The following is a 13415-nucleotide window of genomic DNA, read 5'->3' as shown; positions in this document are numbered from 1 at the left end:
ATTACGAAGGATTTGAGGCCCATATTTATACACACTGCCAGCCAGGGAGAGAAGGATGGCAGCTCGAAAATGAATCTTTTTCCCAGAGGGGCCAGTGGGGAAACCAGCAGGGACTTTATATCTCCCTAGTGGACGTGGAGATTTTCCATTTGACGTTGTAATACCCGTGTCACGTTTTTTCCCTACAGAAAGTTATTTTAATAGCTCACATTTATCTGTCTTGTTTATTCTGTATAACGTCACACACATTCTTTAGTGTTCACTTTAAGGATTTGTAGAAATGAAAAATGATTGTAAAGATATTTTCTTACTACTGTCAAGTTAAACACATGTTCAGACCACTTCTTTATATACATAACAATAAAGATACACTTAGACCTGAAGTTTCTGTGATTTCTGATAAAAGCTTGGTCTCATATTATTATTATGTTCTATTCAAGCGTAAAAAAAAAAAATCAGTTCACTTCAGGGCTCTGGAAGAAATGTGGGATTTTGCTTTATAGAATGATCTTAGTGCTCAGAAAAGGATGATGGTATTACATTAACAAAAAACAATTGCTTGTTTTTTGTTTATAATGGTACATGGCCACATATTAAAGATTTATTACAAGTGTATCTACAGTAAGGGCCCACCACAAAGTGGGGAATTGATCCTTATGGGAAATTGATCATTCCTCATTTCACATGCAGCAATCATTGTGAAAGTGGTAACTGAATGGGGCAAATGTTTGTACGATTGGTCATATTTGCATCATTCTCACAGCATGTGCATTACTGTCGACAGCACATCCCTATTTCCACGGACGAATGGCTGTATAAAAGATGTCATCAGTCAGCGAGAAATTATTTGCTTGTCTTCTGTCTGTATCCCATAATCTGAATGGATCATTGTTATAAATTATCATCATCCGTGCAAAAGGTTTTTAAATGGATTATCTGATACATAAAATGCCCTGTATACATGTCTGTTGTTAAGCCCTAACCACTTTTCAAAATTTACTTTATTTAAAAAATCTGTATCATTAACTCCATACAGCTATTTCTTACATTTGCATTTATTTCACCACCTGGCTACTTAATTTCCTTTCTGCTGACATCCCCACTGTCATCTTGGGCAACTTGATCATCCCCATTGACACTTCCCTCTCAGCTGCCACTAAACTTCTATCTCTCACTTCCTCCTTCGGCCTCAATCAATGGTCTTCTGCAGCCACTCACAAAGATGGCCACACACTGGACTTCATCTTCACCCGCCTCTGCTCCCTATCCAACCTCTCTAACTCACTTCTACCTCTTTCTGACCACAACCTACTTACATTCTCTTCCCTCTTCTCTCCAGGTCCACAATCCCCACCCCACAAACTTGCACACCCTCGCAGAAATCTTAAACACCTCAATCTACACTCACTGTCTGAATCCCTCCTCCCTCTTACAGACATAAGTTCACTACACAATGCAGATGCCACTGACACTCTATATAACACCTCAATAGCTGTAGCTCTGGAATTGGTTTTCCCTCTCACACATACCAAAGCTTGCAAGATCAACAGATAGCCCTGGCACACCAGCCTGACCAAAGAACTGAGGCGGGCTTAAAGGGTGGCTGAGTGGAGATGGAAAAGATCCCTCTCCAATGAGAACTTCATCACATTCAAACATTCCCTCACCACTTTAAAGGCCACACTCGCTGCAGCAAAACAAACTTACTTCTCATCTCTCATATCCTCCCTGTCTCACAACCCTAAACAGCTATTCAACACTTTCAATCTTCTCCTCCATCCTCAGCACCTCCTCCCTCTGCAATCATCTCAGCCGAAGACTTTGCCTCATTTTTCTAGCAGAAGATTGATAACATCAGAGACAGTTTTGGTCGACTACCCCCAGAGCTCTTCCTCCTAACTGCCCAGACCTGCTCCTCCAAAACCAACTTCACCATTACAGAAGATTAACTCTCCACTCTACTCTTAAGATCACATCTCACCACCTGTGCACTTGACCTGATCCCATCCCACTTCATCCCAAACCTCACCACAGTCTTCATCCCAACCCTAACCCATCTCTTCAACCTATCACTAACAACTGGTGTTTTCCCCTCAAGCTTTAAACATGCCCCAATCACACCTATTCTCAAAAAGCCCTCTCTTGACCCATCCTCTCTATCTAGCTATCACCCTATATCACTTCTCCCCTATGCCTCAAAACTACTGGAACAACACATTCATCTTGAACTGTCCACCCACCTCTCTTCTTGCTCCCTCTTCGACCGCTTACGGTCTGGCTTCCGGCCACACCTCTGAAACTTCCCTAACTAAGGTCACCGATGACCTATTAACCGCCAAGGCCAAGTGACACTACTCTGTCCTCCTCGACCTGTCCTCTGCCCTTGACACAATGAACCATTCCCTTTTACTACAGACTCTCATCCCTTGGCATCACAGACTTGGCCCTATCTTGGATCTCATGATACTTAACAGACCAGACATTCAGCGTCTCGCACACCACCTCCTCACCTCGCCCCCTATCTTTCGGAGTCCCACAAGGTTCAGTTCTAGGGCACCTGCTCTTCTCCATTTACACTTTCGGCCTCTGATAGCTCATAAAATCTCACAGCTTTTAGTATCATCTCTATGCTGATGACGCACAGATCTACATCTCTGGACCAGATATCACCTCCCTACTAACCAGAATCCCACAATATCTGTCTGCTATTTCATCCTTCTCCGCTAGATTTCTAAAACTTAATATGAACAAAACAGAATTTATCATCTTTCCCCATCCCACTCGGCCCCCCCAGCAGACCTATCCATTGAAGTAAATGGCTGCCCACTCTCCCCAGTCCCACAAGCTCGTGGCCTCGGGGTAATCCTTGACACTGATTTCTCTTTCAAACCACATATCCAAGCCCTTTCCACCTCCTGCCGACTTCAACTCAAAAATATTTCACGGATCCGTACATTCCTCAACCAAGAATCTGCAAAAACCCTAGTCCATGCCCTGATCATCTCCCATCTTGACTACTGCAGCCTCCTATTCTGTGGCCTCCCCTCTAACACTCTCGCACCCCTCCAATCTATTCTAAACTCTGCTGCTCAAGTAATCCACCTGCCCCCCCACACACACACTATTCCCTGGCCTCTCCCCTCTGTCAATCCCTGCACTGGCTCCCCATTACACAAAGACTCCAGTTCAAAACCCTAACCATAGCATTCAAAGCCATCCACAACCTGTCTTTTTCATACATCTCTGGCCTCGTCTCCTGGTACTTACCTACACGCAACATCCGTTCCTCACAAAATCTCCTCTACTCCCCTCTTATCTCCTCTTCCCATAATCGCTTACAAGATTTCTCCAATGCATCACCCCTACTCTGGAACTCATCACAACATATCAGACTCGCCTACCATGGAAACCTTCAAAAAGAACCTGACGACCTACCTCTTCCAACAAGCCTGCAACCTGCAGTAACCACCAATTGACCAAGCCACTGCATGACCAGCTCTACCTTCACCTACTGTATCCTCACCCAACCCTTGTAGCTTGTGAGCCCTCACAGGCAAAGTCCTCTCTCCTGTACCAGTCATGACTTGTATCGTTTAAGATTACTTTACTCGTTTTTTCTTTTTCGTATACCCCTTTTCTCATGTAAAGCGCCATGGAACAAATGGCGCTATAATAATAAATAATATTTGTGTAACTTGTTGGGACTCTCAAACAGGAAGTCTTCAGGAGGATAACCCTGGAGTCACTTCCCTGCATCTTTGATCCCTACCCCAGGAACTGGACATCTTCAGGATGATAGCCCTACCAGTCACTTCTAATTTCACTTACACTCATTTCCCTACCTTCCACCTCCCCGAACAGAACATCATCAGGAGACGTGGCTGTGGTCACTTACAGTAGCTTTCAAAAGTATTCATTCCCTTGACTTTTTACGTATATGGCTACATTACAACGTGTTTAAATAAATATATAGTCTAAGTTGGAGAAGTGAGAAAAATATATGCATAAATTAAATTTATGGGATCAAATAACTAAAAATTGGCATGTGCATATGTATTCACCCCTTTCGCTATGAAGCCCGTAAAAATTCCTGGTGCAAGCAACTACTTTCATAGATCACATGCTTAGTGAAAGGAACTCCACATGTACACAATCTTAGTGTCACATAGACTGTCAGTATATACACACCTTTTCTGAAAAGCCACAGAGGCTGCGACACTAAGCAAGAGGAACCACTGACCAAACAGCACCATAAAGACCAAGGAGAGCTCCAAACAAGCCAAGGACAAAGTTGTTGAGAAGTCCAAGTCAGGGTTGTGTTGTTAAAAAATATATATATCCCAATCTATGATTATCCCCTAGATCACCATCAATTCCATTTTCATCTAATGGAAAGAACATGGAACCAGAACAAACCTGCCGCACATCAAAACTCTCAGCCCGGGCAAGAAGGGCATTAATCTAAGAGGCAGCACAGAGACCAAAGGTAACGCTGAAAACTGCAGAGTTCCCAAACAGACTGGTGTATCTGTCTATATAACCACAATAAGTTGTACACTCAATAGAGGTGGCCTTTATGGATGAGTGGGCTTAAAAAATCCTCTACGTATACACAAAAATAGAAAGTCAAGGAAGAAACTCACCCAGGCTCGGCCCAGTTGCCTGGAAGAACAGCTTCTTGCCTGTAGCTCTGATGTCTGGTCCTGGAAGCACCACCACAAGCACTGCGGACAAGAGCAGCAAAGACCTTTTAGATGTCTGCCAGCCACAACAACATACCGGGTCTGCATAGGGCCCGCTGGAATTGGCACGCCCTGATGACGAGTGCGCTGGAGACTACTGACCTGAAAGTAACAAATTGCATCTCTGAGGGGTCCAGAGGAGCTGTGGCTTGTCCTACATTTAAAATGAGATCAGACCCCCAAAAGAGCGGGTTTCCTCCGGCTCTCCTTCCCTTGGTGATATGGAGAAACAGAAGCTAAGGCAGTGCCAGCATCAGAGTTGGCGCTGCAGTGGGAGAAGCGGCAGCAAGACCAGTCAGAGAACCCCACCACCTCCAGAGGAAAACAATCATGTGGTTTGATCCAGCCTCCGAATCCGGTAGCCTTATTAAACGTCAGGATGGTGAGTGATATTCATGAAAGTTCATCATGTTAATTAGGTCCTTTTTTCTTGTCTTTAATTACTAGGAAATGACTAAGAAATGTAGCGCAAAACCTAGTAATGAGTGTGCGCTTTGCACAGATGTTACCTGGCTCATGGCAGAAAATACTGTTCAGATTGTATACAAAAAAAATCTCTGAAGAATCCCCTAACTTAGCCATGAATTTGCGATCCGTGATCAAGGCCGAGGTTAAGGATTCCGTTGAAACCCTTATTCATAAAGAACATGATAGAAGGGGAAGGAAAAGATCCAAGAGATTAATTGATTCAGATGAATCTATGAAATTGGAAAGTGAATGTGGATCAAATTCTTCCTCTTCATCCTCTGATGGCGATACAGGGGTAGGCCATGCTTTCCTATAGAAGACACAGATAAGTTGGTTAAGACTGTGAGAGCTGCAATGGGCATCTTGGATGCTAAGACCCACAAACCAACAATAATAATAATAATTAATAATAATTTTATTTATATAGCGCCAACATATTCCGCAGCGCTTTACAAATTATAGAGGGGACTTGTACAGACAATAAACATTACAGCATAACAGAAATACAGTTCAAAACAGATACCAGGAGGAGTGAGGGCCCTGCTCGCAAGCTTACAACTAACCAACAAGATATGTTTGGTGGATTAGAGCAAAAAAAGAGGCACACGTTTCCAATTAATGAGAAGATTCAGGCTGTCATTAAGAAGAAGTGGGGAAAAAAACGGAGAGAAAGGCTTCATTATCATCTGCTAAGAGAATGTACCGCTTTGATGAGGAAGAAACAGCCCTATGGAATAAAATCCCAAAGATAGACATAGCAGTGGCCAAGTTGTCCAGAAAATCTACCTTGCCTTGTGAGGATATGGCTAATTTGAAAGACCCTCTGGATAGAAAGGCTGACAGTTACTTAAGACACACCTGGGAGTCCTCGGAGAGTGCCCTGATGCCAGCAGTCTCTACCTGTAGAGCCATATCTATGGTGATTGTTGTTAACAATTACAAGATCAACTGAAGGATAATGTACCAAGAGAAAAGATCCTCCTGGCTAATCTCTCAGCGATGCAGGGAGCAGCAGTTTTTGTTTGCAGATGCCTCAGCAGACTCAGTGAGGCTGGTAGCCAGGTCAACGGGCCTCTCTAATGCTGCTCATAGGGTGCTATGACTAAAAAGCTGGCTGGGAAATGTTCAGTCTAAGACCCAGCTGTGTTCAATCCCGTGTGATGGGGAGTTTCTTTTTGGTCATGTTACGGATGACATCTTGGACAAAGCTGGAGATAAAAAGAAAGGATTCCCCAGTTTTTCTATCCCAGAATACAAGAGGTCCTTTCAGAAGAGAAGATATGGCCAGAAAATACCTCCTAGGGATCAGGAGAAATGGGAAGACAAAAGACCAAAAAATAAAAGTTTCTTGTTTCAGGATACCTCCGTTGGAAAGAAGGCTTCCCAGTGACACCATTCCCCAGTTAGGAGGAAGACTTTCTCTCTTCTTCCCTTCAAAAAAAATTTGTTCCTAGATTCTAGGGATAATGGAAGCAGGCCTGAGAATGGAATTCCGGACAATCCTTGGCGAACTTTTTCGGTGACATCTCTCTGAAGGTCTTACGAGGAGCTGTTAGCCCTTGAGGCAGAGGTTTGGGATTTAGTTCAGAAACAGGTCCTCAAGGAGGTACCAATAGAAGAACAAGGAAAGGTATTCTATTCCACCCCCTTTTCTTGATAAAGAAGTAGGATGGCACCTTCAGAACTTTAGTAAATTTGAGAGATCGGAACAGATTTCTGGTATCGACTCTTCAAGATGGAGTCAATAAAATCTGCTATAAATCTTCTGTTTCCAGGTTGCTACATGAGTGTGCTGGACATAAAAGATGCATATTAACATGTTTCAATCCATGCAGAAGATCAAAAATTCCTGAGAGTGTCCCTATTCATAAACAAGAGAATGAGACATTCTCAGTTCAGGGCCCTGCCCTTCGGTCTGTCCATGGCTTTGAGAGTATTTACAAAGATCATAGTGGAAATGGCAGTGCATCTATGGGAACAGAATACCCTAGTAATTCCATACTTAGATGATTTCCTAGTGGTAGGCAGATCAGAAAAACACTGCAACTGTCAGCTTGCAAGGGTCAGAACCAACTTAGAAGAATTAGGTTGGCTACTAGACCTAAGGACATCATAGCTAACACCAGCAAGAGTTCAGTCCTTTTTAGGTCTCATTTTAAATTCAGTAAATCAGAGCTTTCTCCTACCGGAAGAGAAAATATGCAAAGTTATGACCTTAGTATCATCGGCAGTGAACAAACCTATTATGACACTCAGGAAGTCAATGTCATTGTTAGGGACCCTGTCTTCATGTGCCCCAGCAGTCCTGTGGGCCCAATTGCATTCCAGACAATTACAGCAAGAGACTAAACCCAAAATAGTAACATAATAAGCTAATATCCTGCAGTAAATTAATAAATAGTAATAGTGTATGAAAAAAATAATATTGTACTTAGTTAACATAATTTTGATCAATAAAATGCAAAAGCCATCCCACCATGTCACGGTGACCCTAATCTGAACTGTCCTAACCTCTAATATTAAAGCCATACAGTTTGTCAAGTGACCTTAGATTGTAAGTTTGCAAGCAAGGCTCTCACGCCTCTTGGTATCTGTTGATTTTTGTGATTATTGTCATTCTGTAATGTATTTTATTGTCTGTACAAGTCCCCTCTAAAATGTAAAGTGCTGCAGAATATGTTGGCGCTATAGAAACACAATTATTATTTTTTATTATTAAGAGACATGCATGCAGATAAGGGCTGAGAAGGATTGAACCCGGCTAGTGGACACTGTTATGATCAGGTGGCCTTGGAGCAGCATAAAATGACCTTCGCTGGAGCAGTGGTAACTTTACTGACCGCAAACCCTGATCCTATCACCGCAAATAGAAGTAGCCGTGGGGTGTGCCTAACCAGACCTAGAAACCTCGACACAGCCTAAGGGCTAAATATTCCTAAAGATGGAAATAGGAAAACTCTCTTGCCTCAGAGTAGATCCCCAAAGGATAGGTAGCCCCCCACAAATAATGACTGTGAGTAGGAGAGGAAAAGACACACGCAGACAGAAAACAAGGATAAGCAAAGGAGGCCACTTCTACCTAGATAGGAAAGGATAGTACAGGATACTATGCGGTCAGCATAAAACACTACAAAATATCCACAGCAGAAAAATACAAAAACTCCACCACCTAACTAAAGATGTGGTGAGTATATCTGCGACTCCAGCGAGTCCAACTAGACTGAGAAAAACATCAGGCACAGTCTAGGAGGAACAAAAATAGAAACAAGATAAGCACAGAAAATAAACACAGCAGTGTGTCTAAAAAAATGAAGCAAACACTTAGCTGAATTGGCAGCAAGCAGGAGAGGCCAGGCAGAGGACCAACACTTCCAAAGGAACATTGACTACTGGCAAGGACTAATGAGCCCTGCACAGCTAAATACCCCAGTCAGAATTGCAATTAGCAGAAACACCTGTCCAAGACTGCTGCTCAGGAATGACTGCATTACCATCAACAACCACCGGAGGGAGCCCAAGAGCAGAATTCACAACAGTACCCCCCCCCCCTTGAGGAAGGGTCACCGAACCCTCACCAGAGCCCCCAGGCCGGTCAGGACGAGCAAGATGAAAGGCACGAAACAAATCAGTGGCATGGACATCAGAGGCCGAAACCCAAGAATTATCCTGGCCATAACCCTTCCATTTGACAAGGTACTGAAGCTTCCGCCTCGAAAAACGAGAATCCAAAATCTTCTCAACCACATATTCCAACTCCCCATCGACCAACACGGGCCGGAGGATCAACAGAGGGAACAACGGGCTCCACATATTTCCGCAACAAAGATCTATGGAAGACATTATGGATAGCAAAAGAGGCCGGAAGCGCCAGACGAAAAGACACCGGATTAATAATCTCAGAAATCCTATAAGGACCAGTAAACCGAGGCTTAAACTTAGGAGAAGAAACCTTCATAGGAACATGACGGGAAGATAACCAAACCAGATCCCCAACCCGAAGCCGGGAACCAACACACCGACGACGGTTAGCAAAACGTTGAGCCTCCTCCTGAGACAACACCAAATTGTCCACCACCTGAGCCCAAATCTGCTGCAACCTGTCAACCACAGAATCCACACCAGGAAAGTCAGAAGACAACCTGCCCAGAAGAAAAACGAGGATGAAAACCAAAATTACAAAAAAAAGACGAAACCAAAGTAGCCGAACTAGCCCGATTATTAAGGGCAAACTCGGCCAATGGCAAAAAAGCCACCCAATCATCCTGATCAGCAGACACAAAGCATCTCAAATAAGTCTCCAAAGTCTGATTAGTACGCTCGGTCTGGCCATTTGTCTGAGGATGAAATGCAGAAGAAAAAGACAAATCAATACCCAGCCTAGCACAAAAGGCCCGCCAAAACCTAGAAACAAACTGGGAACCTCTGTCGGACACAATATTCTCAGGAATACCATGCAAATGGACCACATGCTGAAAAAACAACGGAACCAAATCAGAAGAAGAAGGCAATTTAGGCAAAGGCACCAAATGAACCATCTTAGAGAATCGGTCACAAACAACCCAGATAACAGACATCCTCTGGGAATCAGGAAGATCGGAAATAAAATCCATAGAAATATGCTTCCAGGGCCTCTCAGGGACCGGCAATGGCAAAAGCAACCCACTGGCACGGGAGCAACAAGGCTTGGCCCGCGCACAAGTCCCACAGGACTGCACAAAAGACCGCACATCACGCGATAAAGAAGGCCACCAAAATGACCTACCAACCAAGTCTCTGGTACCAAAAATGCCAGGATGACCAGCCAACACAGAACAGTGAACCTAAGAAATCACTCTACTAGTCCATCTGTCAGGAACAAACAGCTTTCCCACAGGACAACGATCAGGTTTGTCAGCCTGAAATTTCTGAAGAACCCGTCGTAAATCAGGAGAAACGGCAGAAAGGACCACCCCTTCCTTCAAAATACCAACTGGTTCCAAGACCTCAGGAGAATCAGGCAAAAAACTCCTAGAGAGGGCATCAGCCTTAATATTCTTAGAACCTGGAAGGTACGAGACCACGAAATCAAAACGAGAAAAAAACAAGGACCATCGAGCCTGTCTAGGATTCAACCGTTTGGCAGACTCGAGGTAAATCAGATTCTTATGATCGGTCAAGACCACAATATGGTGCTTAGCTCCCTCAAGCCAATGTCGCCACTCCTCAAACACCCACTTCATAGCCAACAACTCCCGATTGCCGACATCATAATTGCGTTCAGCAGGCAAAAACTTACGGGAAAAGAAGGCACATGGTTTCATTAAGGAACCAACAGGATCCCTCTGAGACAAAACAGCCCCTGCCCCAATCTCAGAAGTGTCAACCTCAACCTGAAACGGAAGAGAAACATCCTGTTGACGCAACACAGGAGCAGAAGAAAAACGATGCTTAAGTTCCTGAAAGGCAGAGACAGCCGCAGGGGACCAATTCGCCACATCAGCGCCCTTCTTCGTCAAATCAGTCAAGGGTTTAACCACGCTGGAAAAATTAGCAATGAAACGGCGATAAAAATTAGCAAAACCCAAAAATTTCTGAAGGCTCTTCACGGATGTGGGCTGAATCCAATCATGAATGGCCTGAACCTTAACCGGATCCATCTCTATAGACAAGGGAAAAAAAATAAAGCCCAAAAAGGAAACCTTCTGCACCCCAAAAAGACACTTAGACCCTTTCACAAACAAGGCATTGTCACGAAGGATCTGAAATACCATCCTGACCTGCTGAACATGAGACTCCCAATCATCGGAAAAAATCAAAATATCGTCCAAATATACAATCAGGAATTTATCAAGATAATCCCAGAAGATATCATGCATGAAGGACTGAAAAACAGATGGAGCATTAGAGAGTCCGAATGGCATCACAAGGTATTCAAAATGGCCCTCGGGCGTGTTAAACGCAGTTTTCCATTCATCACCCTGCTTAATACGAACAAGATTATAAGCCCCCCGAAGGTCAATCTTAGTAAACCAACTAGCTCCCTTAATCCTAGCAAACAAATCGGAAAGCAAAGGTAAAGGATATTGAAACTTGACCGTGATCTTATTCAAGAGGCGATAATCAATACAGGGTCTTAAGGAACCATCTTTATTAGCAACAAAAAAGAACCCCGCTCCCAACGGTGAAGAAGATGGCCGAATATGCCCTTTCTCCAAAGACTCCTTAATATAGCTCCGCATGGCGGTATGTTCAGGTACAGACAGGTTGAAAAGTCGGCCTTTAGGAAACTTACAGCCTGGAATCAAGTCAATAGCGCAATCGCAGTCCCTGTGTGGTGGAAGGAAACTGGACTTGGGCTCATCGAATACATCCTGAAAATCAGACAAAAACTCCGGAATTTCAGAAGAGGGAGAAGGGGCGATAGACATCAGAGGAACATCATTATGAACCCCTTGACAACCCCAACTAGTCACAGACATGGACTTCCAATCCAAAACAGGATTATGTACTTGCAACCATGGAAAACCCAGCACGATAGCATCATGCAAATTATGCAACACCAGAAATCGACAATCTTCCTGATGGGCTGGCGCCAAGCGCATGGTCACCTGTGTCCAAAACTGGGGCTTATTTTTAGCCAAGGGTGTAGCATCAATGCCCCTTAAAGGAATAGGGTTCTGCAAAGGCTGCAAGGGAAAACCATAATGCCTGGCAAACTCAAAGTCCATTAAGTTCAAGGCGGCGCCTGAATCCACAAACGCCATGACAGAAAATGATGGCAATGAACAGATCAAGGACACAGATAACAGAAATTTAGGTTGTACAGTACTGATGGTAAATTAACTGGCGATCCTCTTGGTCCGCTTAGGGCAGACAGAAATGACATGGGAAGCGTTGCCACAATAATAACACAACCTATTCTGACGTCTGAAACCTTGTCGTTCCGTTCTAGACAGAATCCTATCACATTGCATTGGCTCAGGAATTTGCTCTGAGGATAATGCCATAGTGCGCACAGTTCTGCGCTCCCGCAAGCGCCGATCAATCTGAATGGCCAGAGACATAGAATCACTCAGATTGGAGGGTGTGGGAACCCCCACCATAACATCTTTAACGGATTCAGGAAGACCCTTTCTGAAAATTGCCGCCAAAGCATCATTATTCCATTTAGTCAATACAGACCATTTTCTGAATTTCTGACAATACAATTTTGCCGCCTCTTGACCCTGAGACAGGGCCAACAAGGTCTTCTCAGCTTGATCCACCGAATTAGGTTCATCATACAGTAATCCTAACGCCTGAAAGAAGCAGTCTACATTAAGCAAAGCAGGATCCCCAGATTCCAGGGAAAATGCCCAATCCTGTGGATCACCACGCAGCAGGGAAATGATGATTTTAACTTGTTGAATGGAATCACCGGAGGATCGAGGTTTCAATGCAAAAAACAGTTTACAGTTGTTTTTAAAACTCAAAAATTTGGACCTGTCACCAAAAAACAAATCAGGAGTAGGTATCTTCGGTTCTAAAGCAGGAGTCTGAACAATGTAATCAGAAATACCCTGTACTCTAGCAGCAAGTTGGTCTACACGAGAAACTAATTCCTGAACATTCATGCTAGCACAAGGCTCTTCAGCCACCCAGAGATAAAGAGGGAGGAGAAGACAAAACAGACTGGAGGAAAAAAAATGGCTCAAGATCTTTCCTCCCTTCTTCTGAGATGCAATTAACTCATTGTTGGCCAGTAGTACTGTTATGATCAGGTGGCCTTGGAGCAGCATGAAATGACCTTCGCTGGAGCAGTGGTAACTTTACTGACCGCAAACCCTGATCCTATCACCGCAACTAGAAGTAGCCGTGGGGTGTGCCTAACCAGACCTAGACACCTCGACACAGCCTAAGGGCTAAATATTCCTAAAGATGGAAATAGGAAAACTCTCTTGCCTCAGAGTAGATCCCCAAAGGATAGGTAGCCCCCCACAAATAATGACTGTGAGTAGGAGAGGAAAAGACACACGCAGACAGAAAACAGGGATAAGCAAAGGAGGCCACTTCTACCTAGATAGGAAAGGATAGTACAGGATACTATGCGGTCAGCATAAAACACTACAAAATATCCACAGCAGAAAAATACAAAAACTCCACCACCTAACTAAAGATGTGGTGAGTATATCTGCGACTCCAGCGAGTCCAACTAGACTGAGAAAAACATCAGGCACAGTCTAGCAG

Source organism: Ranitomeya imitator, chromosome 1 (assembly GCF_032444005.1).
Source record: "Ranitomeya imitator isolate aRanImi1 chromosome 1, aRanImi1.pri, whole genome shotgun sequence".
NCBI classification, from domain to species: domain Eukaryota; kingdom Metazoa; phylum Chordata; class Amphibia; order Anura; family Dendrobatidae; genus Ranitomeya; species Ranitomeya imitator.
This window is presented reverse-complemented; position numbering follows the sequence as displayed.